Source organism: Delphinapterus leucas, chromosome 11 (genome assembly GCF_059928025.1).
Source record: "Delphinapterus leucas isolate spDelLeu-1000000601 "Yukka" chromosome 11, BTC_Dleu_Yukka2, whole genome shotgun sequence".
NCBI lineage: Eukaryota > Metazoa > Chordata > Mammalia > Artiodactyla > Monodontidae > Delphinapterus > Delphinapterus leucas.
Genome location: NC_143139.1, coordinates 60,875,005 through 60,887,148, shown reverse-complemented (window position 1 = coordinate 60,887,148; position 12,144 = coordinate 60,875,005). Strand labels below are relative to the sequence as shown.

The 12,144-nt window shown below is 36.0% G+C and overlaps 1 protein-coding gene across 8 annotated transcripts in view; it reads left to right on the top strand.

Moving 5' to 3' along the window:
- OSBPL8 (oxysterol binding protein like 8) overlaps positions 1-12,144 on the top strand; it is a 195,713-nt gene that overhangs the window by 68,086 nt on the left and 115,483 nt on the right. Inside the window, exon 1 of one of the 8 annotated variants that reach the window (XM_089921058.1) lies at positions 5,719-5,759. The exons of 6 other annotated variants lie outside the window; for them this stretch is intronic. The gene's annotated coding sequence lies outside the window, so the exon portion shown is untranslated. One more of the 8 variants, XM_089921059.1, reaches the window with a different exon arrangement.

The window sequence follows — 12,144 nt, the reverse complement described above, 5'->3', positions numbered from 1 at the left end:
AAGTCCATACTTTGTGTCAGATTTCCTTAGTTTTTACCTAATGTGCTTTTTCTATTCCAGAATCACATCAGGGTAGCACTTTACATTTAGTCATCACATCTCCTTAAGGCCCTCTTGGCAGTTATAATTTCTTTCTTTTTTTTTTTTTTTTAAATGATAAAATTCAACATTTATTCACAACAGAAATTCTCGGAAAAATAGGAATAGAGGTGAACTTCCTCACATGATAAAATAATCTACAAAAAACCTACTATTAATGTTACTTTATTTTTTTAATTAATTCTTATTGGAGTATAGTTGCTTTACTATGTTGTGTTAGTTTCTACTGTACAGCAAAATGAATCAGCTATACATATACATACATCCCCTCTTTTTTGGATTTTCTTCCAATTTAGGTCACCACAGTGCATTAAGTAGAGTTCCCTGTGCTATACAATATGTTCTCATTAGTTGTCTATTTTATACATAGTATCAATAGTGTATATGTGTCAATCCCAATCTCCCAATTCCTCCCACCAACCCCTTCCCCCTTGGTATCCATATATTTGTTCTCTACATCTGTGTCTCTATTTTTGCTTTGCAAATAAGATCATCTATACCATTTTTCTAGATTCCACATATATGCACTAATATACGATATATTTTTTTCTCTTTCTGACTTACTTCACTGTGTATGACACTCTTTAGGTCCATCTGCATCTCTACAAATGACCCAATTTCGTGGGTCATTTTTTTATGACCTGAGTAATATTTATGGCTTTTTTTATGGCTGAGTAATATTCCATTGTATATATGTACCACATCTTCTTTATCCATTTCTCTGTTGATGGACATTTAGGTTGCTTCCATGTCCTGGCTATTGTAAATAGTGCTGCTATGAACATTGGGGTGCATGTGTCTTTTTGAATTATGGTTATCTCTGGGTATATGCCCAGTAGTGGGATTGCTGGGTCATGTGGTAGTTCTATTTTTAGTTTTTTCAGGAACCTCCATACTGTTTTCCATAGTGGCTGTATCAATTTACATTCCCACCAACAGTGCATGAGGGTTCCCTTTTCTCCACACCCTCTCCAGCATTTGTTGTTTGTAGATTTTCTGATGATGCCCATTCTAACTGGTGTGAGGTGATACCTCATTGTAGTTTTGATTTGAATTTCTCTAATAATTAGTGAGCATCTTTTTATGTGTTTGTTGGCCATCTGTATGTCTTCTTTGGAGAAATGTCTATTTAGGTCTTCTGCCCATTTTTTGATATTGAGCTGCATGAGCTGCTTTTATATTTTGGAGATTAATCCTTTGTCATTTGCTTTGTTGCGAATATTATCTCCCACTCTGAGGGTTGTCTTTGCGTCATGGTTTCCTTTGCTGTGCAAAAGCTTCTGTGGTTCATTAGGTCCCATTTGTTTATGTTTGTTTTCATTACTCTAGTAGGTGGGTCAAAAAAGAGCTTGCTGCGATTTATGTCGAAGAGTGTTCTGCCTATGTTTTTCCTCTAAGAGTTTTAGGGCAGTTATAATTTCTTAAGACTTTACTTGGTTTTGATGACCTTGACAGTTTTGAGGAGTTCTGGTAGGATATTTTGCAGTGTCCCTCAAATGGAATTTGTCTGTTGTTTTTCTCATGATTAGACTGGGTTTTGGGGAGGAGACCACAAAGGTAAAATGCCATCATCACATCATTATGGAAAAGTATACACTATCAACATGACTTATCACTTTTGATGTTGACTGTCATCACCTGGCAAAGATAGTGAATTTCTCACTTTTAATTTTGAATTCAGCAAATATCAATAAATATAATCCACATAAACAACAACTCTTTGGAGTCTTTGGTAATTTCTAGGAGTGGAAAGGGGTCTGGAGACCCAAAAGTTTGAGAATTGCTCATTTAAACATTCAGTAACTAACACTTTAAAGACAAATAATTGGCAGCTATGTGATGTGAAAAGAGGGACCCAGTAGTTGATTGGGTGTGTTAGAGATGCAGGGGGAGTTGACGGTGGAAAGAAGAATTATGATAGAGCCTTTAGGAATGAGGGAGTGATGATCGAGATAAAATTTGCCTATTTCATAATTGTACCTAGCATTCAGACATGATCTATATCAAGGAGTTTTTTTGTTTGTTTTTTTTCTTTTTTCATTTTTATATTTAACAATATTGGTTGAATGCTTATGTATTTTGTTTTATTAGATTTATTATTTTATCTGATTCATATCATCTGCAAATAATAGTCATTTTTTTTCTTTTCAATCCTTATACAGCTGAGCCTGTGGTTTTGTGTAGGTATGTCTAGGGGTGAGAGGTGGAGGAGTCTTTAAAGCCTTTTATATATTTCTGAAATTTATCCATTTTGTGGAGGTTTCAAAATTGTTTAAGATTTAATATTTTTTATTTAAAAAATTCTCTGGGTCTCCTATTTTGTGAATATAATAGCACTTTTGCTTCTTTAATCTCTCTTAACTTCTATATTTTCCGTCTTTTCCTTTCTTTGTGCCTTTTTGTTGAATTCCTTTACCACTCTTCTGACTCACTAATTTATTGTTGTATCATATTTGTTTTGCTGTTCAAATCTGCTGTATACTTTATTTCACCATAATATTTTTATACCCAGTATTACTAGCTGTTTTTTTGTGATTGCTTGGTCATGCTTCATATTTTTACAGTATCCTCCAGTATCATTTGGAACATATTTATTGTGGTTATTTTAAGTTTTTGATGGCTTTTGTTTACTAATTTTCTTTCCTTCTACTGAGATTGTTCAGTTTTCCTTCTCAGCACTTGGGCTTCTTAGGATATTAATTTTTTTTGTTTGTGAGCTTGTACTTTCTTGGAAATAATATTCTTCTAGGAATATCTGATACTGTCCTAGATAGAAAGGTAAGAACCCAGGGACTTTTTGGTCTGTCTAGGGAATACATGTCTTAGGGTGAAGAATCTCTTGTTAAAATCATTGTTTCATTATTCCTCATTTGCTCCTTCCACTCATATATTCTGTTTCTTAGGGAATTTTTCTGTATTTCTGCTTCGGGCATAATTCTTTTCGACAAGCTGCCTCCCTAGTTGTAATCAGTTAGCTCATTTGGGGGAAAGAACAGTGGGAGATAGTAGTCAGGGTCTTTGCCTGCACTTGTTGTGTGCATACTGCAACTGATTTAAAAACAATTTAGAAACAAAAGTGATTAAAACTTTGTTTAATGCCTCTGGTTGGTATTAAATCGTGTTCTGCCATGGTAGTAAGGACACAGTGGAGAGTGATCTGTCCAGTATTATAGAGAGAAAAAGGCCCAGAAAGATGGCTCCCAGGTCTTCCTCCTACTCTGGCCCCCTGGCCTTTCCTCCATCTGTGGTACCGTACTCTCTGTCTGCTTGAAGCTTGCTCCCCATCCATCCATCTCTAGTGATGGGTTCAGGGAGGGTGTTAGTTACTTCACTGGTAAGTAACTCAGTTCCCATTTGTAAAAAGAGTTGGTTACTTTCTTTTTGGCTTTGTGTTCCCTGTGTGAAGGTTGGCTGAGGTGGTGGCTGAAAGGGGACCAAAAACATCAAAAGAACAGCAGCCCTGTTGGACAGTTCATCTATATTAAGATCTTTGTCAGCTGTGACATGCCCACAGTTTAAAAATCAGAAGTCTGTTAAGGTGGCTCACTCCCAAGTAAATAGATTATGTCATTTACCCAATAGAAAGTTATTTGTTTTGCTAAATTAGACTTAAGGTGGAGACTTGGCTTTAAAGATTTATTACTTCTTTCAATATCCATAACATTGCAGTCATTCAGATTTTAAAAGTATGGTTTGAAGGTTTTTCATAAGCATTATCATTTGCTGTTTCTCCTAAGTTTTAAGACATGCAGATGCTTCTTATAAGCAGGATATAGTAAAAGCCAAGACATCCATAGCTCCACCTTTAACTCTTAATTAAAATTATGTGCATTAAGAATCTTAAATTTCTTCCTGCTTTTTAAAAAAATAAAATGAGAGTCCCACAAAACCTCAGAAAGACATGTGAAGGATTAGAATTTCAGCATGTTGGAGATACATAAAGATAAAATTTGATTAAAAGTTCAAGAAAATCTCTACCTGTCCAACTGTCTAGTGAGAATAGAGCAACGAAGGGATATTTATCCAGACCTCACCTCAGTAGGTTTTCAATAACTTGTGACTACTTCAGAAGTCACCTTAAGTTTAATATGGTAAAAACAACAGCAATGGAGCAACAAAGAGCTTGAGAGAGGGAATGAATTTACATATATGTATATGAATTTATATTTGTATCTGTGTATGTACATGTATACCCACACACACACGTGAAATTTAATTTTAGCCGAACATATATTGGGTCTAAAAAACTAGCCTACCATCATTGAACATATCTATACACATAGTACCTCGCCAGGTTTATGACTACACCATGTTTGGAGCATATTTTAGGTCTCAGAGGCAATATTGCTTGCTGCTTTAGGGGAATTAGTAGAAAATAAAGCTAGAGGAAATGAATAACAACTAACATTTTTAAAATTTCTATAACATGCCACAGCCATTCTAAGTACTTTGTAGATAAACTCATGTAATCTTCACATAACCCTATGAGATAATATAATTTACTATCTCAGTAGTAAATAGATGAGGACACAGAGAGTTAAGAAAGTCGCTCAGGGTCACACAACTAGTAAGTGGCAGAACTGGGATACATTTTGTCTCCAGAGGCTAAGCTTTAATCTTTTTCCTGTATTGCCTCTCACCTATGATGTTAGAATCAGACTATACAGAGTCTTGAATACTATGTTTTACAGTTTGGGATTTTCGTTTTTAATGTAATGTCAAACCATTGATTTTTTTTTCTTTTTTTTTTTGAGTAGGGAAACAACCTGTTCAGAGTGTGGTTTAGGAAAATTATCTTGACAGAATTATGGATATTGGAGGGAGGGGCAACCAACTGAACATTAGAGTTATCTGGGGTGTGCTGAAAAATCCCAGTGCTCAGGCTGTTCAATTGAATTAGAATCTTAGAGGGTGAGACACAGACATCAGTACTTTTTAAAGTCTCCTAGGTGATTTCATTGCCCAACTAAGGTTGAGAATCATAGAAATAGAGATGGTTAGCCCATGGAACAAGTTAGCATACAGTTTTGTAAACTAGGTAAAAGACAGTTAAAACCTGTCGGGTCATAGTAGCAAAACAGACAATATGTCCCTTCTGGATTTTCCTTTTCCCCCTAGATTTCTAAAATCTGCACTTTCCCTATTTGGGTTACTGTATTTGTGTAGAGAAAAAACATTATTTTTTGCAGTCTTACTATGTGCCCTCACCGGGGATTGATGTCTCACACAATTTCTCATTTAATTCCCTCCATAGTACTGTGAAGTAGATATTACTCTGTTTTTAGAGATGAAGAAACTGAGGCTCTAAAGGGGTTAGTAATTTTTCTAAGTCACATAAGCTAGTCAGTGGGCCATGTTAGGATTCAAATACAGATACTCTGTTATTCATATCATTGAATGTAAGGCTAATGTTTTTATGTTGTAAACTGATCTGTATTACACCTAGCCTTTTAAACATCCCTTTAAAGTTTTTACATACATTACCTAAAATAATGTATACTTCGAAAAATATGCAATCCATGATGTATTTTATTTAACCCAAAGTTTTGTTCTCCTGTAACTAATTTTGATTTTTCTATCCAGGGTGAATTTTTTGGCATTTTGGCACCACATAGTTGCTGACACATGGAGAGGAGTTGCTGACTGCATTTTTATATGTGGTAGATATTATGAGTCACGGAGGGTGACATTTCCATGTTATCATTAGCAGTCTTGCCTGTGGCTTGATCAACATAATTTACTAATGAATGATTTGTTAGAATAGAACTTCAGAAGGAAAGAAGGTATTTGTTATACAGTTCTTATGTCTTAATTCAGTTCCTGGTCATGATTCATTATAGAATGTAGGCTCATGTATCTGTGTAAAGAATTGGCCAAAACGAAATTGCAGGTAATGTAAGCTCTTATTTCAAACTGAAACTCGAAATTATGTAAACAGGTCATAAGATTAAGCATCATACACTGAAATATTTATGTGTGTGAGCTGCCTCATATAACCAATTATCATACCTAGCCTGGCATGATAGTGATGTGATAACATGGTTTCTGTTGAGCTGTTACTTCATAACCTTTTCAGGTAACTATGGATGGTTAGGTCAGATATAGAGGAACATGTTAATGAGGTCAAATGCCAAGGTCATCGGTTTAATTCTTTTAGTGGACAGTTAACTTTTTTCTTATTTTATAAATACAGACTTCACCAGCAGTCTCACATTAGTTACAACTGACATCACATTGATTGATTTTGAACTTCCTTTGTATCTGAAGATCTTGATGAAGGAGGTTGGTTTAAACCTAGCAAGGGACCACTAGTACTAGAATAAATATAATTTATGCTCCATTACCAAAAACTGGTAGTGAATTTGTACCAGTGTCACTTATGAAGGACAGAATTATTTAAGAAAAAGCATGGGAGAATTTCTAGCAATGGACTTCGGGCATATAATGGCCAAAGACTAATAGTGGAAGAAAATACAAATATGCTTTAAATTACAGCTAAGGATGTTCTTAGGATTGAGATAATTTTCTATGTTGAGTTGTTAGTATAACAGAATTTTAGTACTGTAACAGATGTCATGAGCAAATAAGAAAACTAAATTCAAAATATTTATTCAAGTTTACTTAGGAAATACTGATCGACTTAGGTTTAGAATAGGTTTAGAACTCAGATTTCATGGTTCTAGCCCATATTAGTTCTTTGCATATATATTTTAAGCATGCAGAATGTTAAATTTTGGAAAATACAAAGGTGAGCAAGACTTGTTTTTTGTCATAGGAGAATTGAAACTAATTCCTTTAATAAACAGAGGAACTCAACAAACTACATATGTATAATAAATTCTTTGCTAGGTATTAGGGTTATAATACTGACTGAGCCTTTTTTTCATTCATGCATTTATTCATTCGTTCATTCAGTGTCTGTTGAGTGTCTACCATGTGCCAGGCTCTGTTCTAATCTTAAAGGATTCGACAGTGAACAGAATAGACAAAGTTCCTACTCTAGTGGAGTTAACATTCCATTGAAGAAGGGCAAAAAATATACATAAATATATACTGTGCTGTGTGATGATTGTTGTGATGAAAAATAAAGCAGGGTAAGGAGGATGAAGAGTACCAGAATTGGAGATAGGTGTTGCTATTTTCTAGGAATATCATGGAAGTCTTCTGATGAAGTGACTTGTTTTTTTTTGCGGTACGCGGGCCTCTCACTGTTGTGGCCTCTCCCGTTGCGGAGCACAGGCTCCGGACACGCAGGCTCAGCGGCCATGGCTCACGGGCCCAGCCACTCCGCGGCATGAGGGATCTTCCCGGACCGGGGTACGAACCCGCGTCCCCTGCATCGTGAGGTGGACTCTCAACCACTGCGCCACCAGGGAAGCCCCTGATGAAGTGACTTTTAAACAGAGTCCTAAAGGTAGCTTTCTAGGCAGAGGTAAGAGCCAAGTGTGAAGCTCACAAATCTTTTATGCAGACTGGTGGTTGGGCTGTAAGTTTTGAGGTTTAGGGGAAAGGTGAGTGAGGGGTCTTTCTACCTCCTCTCTCAGGAAGATGGAAGTACAGGTCCCTAGGAACACATGGAGCTCTATGGCTGCCCGCTGCACTTCTGCGTGATAGAAGGATGCAGTGACAAAACAGATGGAGTGAGCATCCCTTTGTTATGCCTGGCATAGGAAGTCAGGAATACCCTTACCAAGGATGTGCTATTTTTTCTGGGATAATAAGAATGAGTGTACCAGGAGAGTGATTGGGATGGCCCTAAGGGGCTGGAGTTCAGGAGAGGTTAAGGTGGGAAACTAATTTGGGGAGTTGTCAGTGAATAGAATCCATAAAAATCAAGTCAGTGGAATCATTCATGGAAAGCATGTTGCATGGGGACAAAAGAGATTCTAGGCTGCAACCTTGGGAAATAACTATCTTAAGGGAAAAGAAGGGGAAGGGGGCCAGGCAGAAAGAGGAAAGGAGAGAAAGGAGAGAAAATAGCTTGGAAATTAAGGAAGGGGGGAGAGTTTTGAGAAAAGGAGTGGTCAACAATGACAGATGCTAGAGAGTGGTCAGTGGGTTGAGCTGGGGAGAGGTAAGGTTGTGCTAGACTTGAATTGTCCAGTAGTTCTATTTGACAACACTATAACTAGACCATTGTAATATTAGGAAAAAAGTTAAATAACAAATTAATTTTTACCTATTTATGGTAGCAGTAGAGGAAATACTATGAGATAACTATGCATTGTTAAAGAACTGGTATTAGAAAGTTAGTGTTGGGGAAAGATACACTTCATCTTGAACTTTGGTAGCAGAATTGGCAATTTGAGTTGAGCCTTCAAGGCAGGGAACTTTTGAGCTATTGAACAGGGAAGCAAAAACAATGTTTTTGCAGAATATTGCAAATTGCTCTGAGCAATCAGTTTTACTAGACAGATAATTTAGATAAGTGAAATTTTGGAGTTGCAAGGCTATCTCATAGGAGATCAAAACATTTCTGTGGAATGAATAATTGGGTCAAATTGTAGACGATTTAAATATCAGGGTTGGGGATTTTTTTCCTAAAGAATGGGTGCTATCAAATATTTTTAAGTGGAGGAGCCACATGGCCCAAGTGATAGGTTAGGGAATTAACTTGGTAAATTAATCATTCCCTTCTTGGTCCTTTCTTAGTCTTTGTCACTTACTGTACCACTCAGTAATTCTGCCTTATGTCTGTATAATGCTTTAACAAAAATTTATAAAGTACACTCATGTAAACTATTGTTAAGCCTCACAACAACTTTGGAAAGTTGTAAGGTTTAATAATTGTGTATTCACAGAGGAGAAAATAAACTTCAGAACAGCTAAATGACTTGCTAATGATAGGTCTGGCTTGAATAATGAGTAATATTGTGTAGATTGGGTGGAGATAACTTACCTTAAAGTCAAATGAATTACTGTACTACAGTATATACAGTCTTCAATATATGGTGATATTCTTAGTAATAGGGACCATGTCTTTATTGTGTGTTTGAACTTCAATATTTAGTGTAGTAGGTAAATGAGTAAGGTAAGACTGAGTGCAGGGACATCTATTAGAAGGAAGATGCAAAAGCTGATAAATGTGGTGATGTGGGTCTGGCCTGGTTAGTATTAATGGGAATTGAAAGAAAGGACTAGATGTGAGTAGATATTGTCTATTTAAAATTAATTACAATTTAATGACTTAATCAGATGTTGGGGGGAAAATAGAGTCTCAGTGACTCAAGGGTTTAGGTCTGAGTGATTCAAAGTAAGATGGTACCATTGAAAGAATTGAGCAAGTTGGCATGGAAGTTGGTTTCTGAGGGAAGCTACTGAGTATGATTTTTGACATAAAGATGCTTCTAAAACAAGCTTAAAGCTTGTTCTTTGTTAACAGAATTTTTTTTCTTTTTTAATTTAATTTTATTTATTTTTTTTATACAGCAGGTTCTTATTAGTCATCAATTTTATACACATCAGTGTATACATATCAATCGCAATTGCTCAATTCATCACACCACCATCCCCACCCCACCACGTCTTTCCCCCCTTGGTTTGTTTGTTCTATACATCTGTGTCTCAACTTCTGCCCTGCAGACCGGTTCATCTGTACCATTTTTCTAGGTTCCACATACATGCGTTAATATAAGATACTTGTTTTTCTCTTTCTGACTTACTTCACTCTGTATGACAGTCTCTAGATCCATCCACGTCTCAACAAATGACCCAATTTCGTTCCTTTTTATGGCTGAGTAATATTCCATTGTATAAATGTACCACATCTTCTTTATCCATTCGTCTGTTAATGGGCATTTAGGTTGCTTCCATGACCTGGCTATTGTAAATAGTGCTGCAACGAACATTGGGGTGCATGTGTCTTTTTGAATTATGGTTTTCTCTGGGTATATGCCCAGTAGTGGGATTACAGGATCATATGGTAATTCTATTTTTAGTTTTTTAAGGAACCTCCATACTGTTCTCCATAGTGGCTGTATCAATTTACATTCCCACCAACAGTGCAAGAGGGTTCCCTTTTCTCCACACCCTCTCCAGCATTTGTTGTTTGTAGATTCTCTGATGATGCCCATTCTAACTGGTGTGAGGTGATACCTCATTGTAGTTTTGATTTGCATTTCTCTAACAGTTAGTGATGTTGAGCAGCTTTTCCTGTGCTTCTTGGCCATCTGTATGTCTTCTTTGGAGAAATGTCTATTTAGGTCTTCTGCCGATTTTTGGTTTGGGTTGTATATTTTTTTAATATTGAGCTGCATGAGCTTTTTGTATATTTTGGAGATTAATCCTTTGTCTGTTGATTCGTTTGCAAATACTTTCTCCCATTCTGAGGGTTGCCTTTTCGTCTTGTTTATGGTTTCCTTTGCTGTGCAAAAGCTTTGAAGTTTCATTAAGTCCCATTTGTTTATTTTTGTTTTTATTTCCAGTACTCTAGGAGGTGGATCAAAAAAGATCTTGCTGTGATTTATGTCAAAGAATATTCTTCCTATGTTTTCCTCTAAGAGTTTTATAGTGTCCACTCTTACATTTAGGTCTCTAATCCATTTTGAGTTTATTTTTGTGTATGGTGTTAGGGAGTGTTCTAATTTCATTCTTTTACATGTAGCTGTCCAGTTTTCCCAGCACCACTTCTTGAAGAGACTGTCTTTTCTCCATTGTATATCCTTGCCTCCTTTATGGTAGATTAGTTGACCATAGGTGTGTGGGTTTATCTCCGGGCTTTCTATCTTGTTCCATTGATATGTATTTCTGTTTTTGTGCCAGTACCATATTGTCTTGATTACTGTAGCTTTGTAGTATAGTCTGAAGTCAGGGAGTCTGATTCCTCCAGCTCTGTTTTTTTCCCTCAAGACTGCTTCGGCTATTTGGGGTCTTTTGTGTCTCCATACAAATTTTAAGACTTTTTGTTCTAGTTCCGTAAAAAATGCCGTTGGTAATTTGATAAGGATTGCATTGAATCTGTAGATTGCTTTGGTTAGTATAGTCATTTTCACAATATTGATTCTTCCAATCCAAGAACATGGTATAACTCTCCATCTCTTGGTATCATGTTTCATTTCTTTCATCAGTGTCTTATAGTTTTCTGCATACAGGTCTTTTGTCTCCCTAGGTAGGTTTATTCCTAGGTATTTTATTCTTTTTGTGGCAAAGGTAAATGGGAGTGTTTCCTTAATTTCTCTTTCAGATTTTATATCATTAATATATAGGAATGCAAGAGACTTCTGTGCGTTAATTTTGTATCCTACAGCTTTACCAAATTCATTGATTAGCTCTAGTAGTTTTCTGGTGGCATCTTTAGGATTCTCTATGTATAGTATCATGTCATCTGCAGTGACAGTTTTACTTCTTCTTTTCCAATTTGGATTCCTTTTATTTCTTTTTCTTCTCTAATTGCCATAGCTAGGACTTCCAAAGCTATGTTGAATGATAATAGTGGTGAGAGTGGACATCCTTGTCTTGTTCCTGATCTTTCTCCTTTTTCATTTCTAATTTTATTGATTTGAGTCCTCTCCCTCTTCTTCTTGATGAGTCTGGCTAATGGGATATCAATTTTGTTTATCTTCTCAAAGAACCAGCTTTTAGGTTTATTGATCTTTGCTATTGCTTTCTTTGTTTCTATTTCATTTATTTCTGCTCTGATCTTTATGATTTCTTTCCTTCTGCTAACTTTGGGTTTTGTTTGTTCTTCTTTCTCTAGTTCCTTTAGGTATAAGTTTAGATTGTTTATTTGAGATTTTTCTTGTTTCTTGAGGTAAGCTTGTATAGCTATAAACTTCCCTCTTAGAACTGCTTTTGCTGCATCCCATAGGTTTTGGACCATCGTGTTTTCATTGTCATTTGTCTCTAGGTATTTTTTGATTTCCTCTTTGATTTCTTCAGCGATCTCTTGGTTATTTAGTAACGTATTGTTTAGCCTCCATGTGTTTGTGTTTCTTATGGTTTTTTCCCTGTAATTGATTTCTAATCTCATAGCATTGTGGTCAGAAAAGATGCTTGATATGATTTCAATTTTCTTAAATTTACTGAGGCTTGATTAGTGACCCAAGA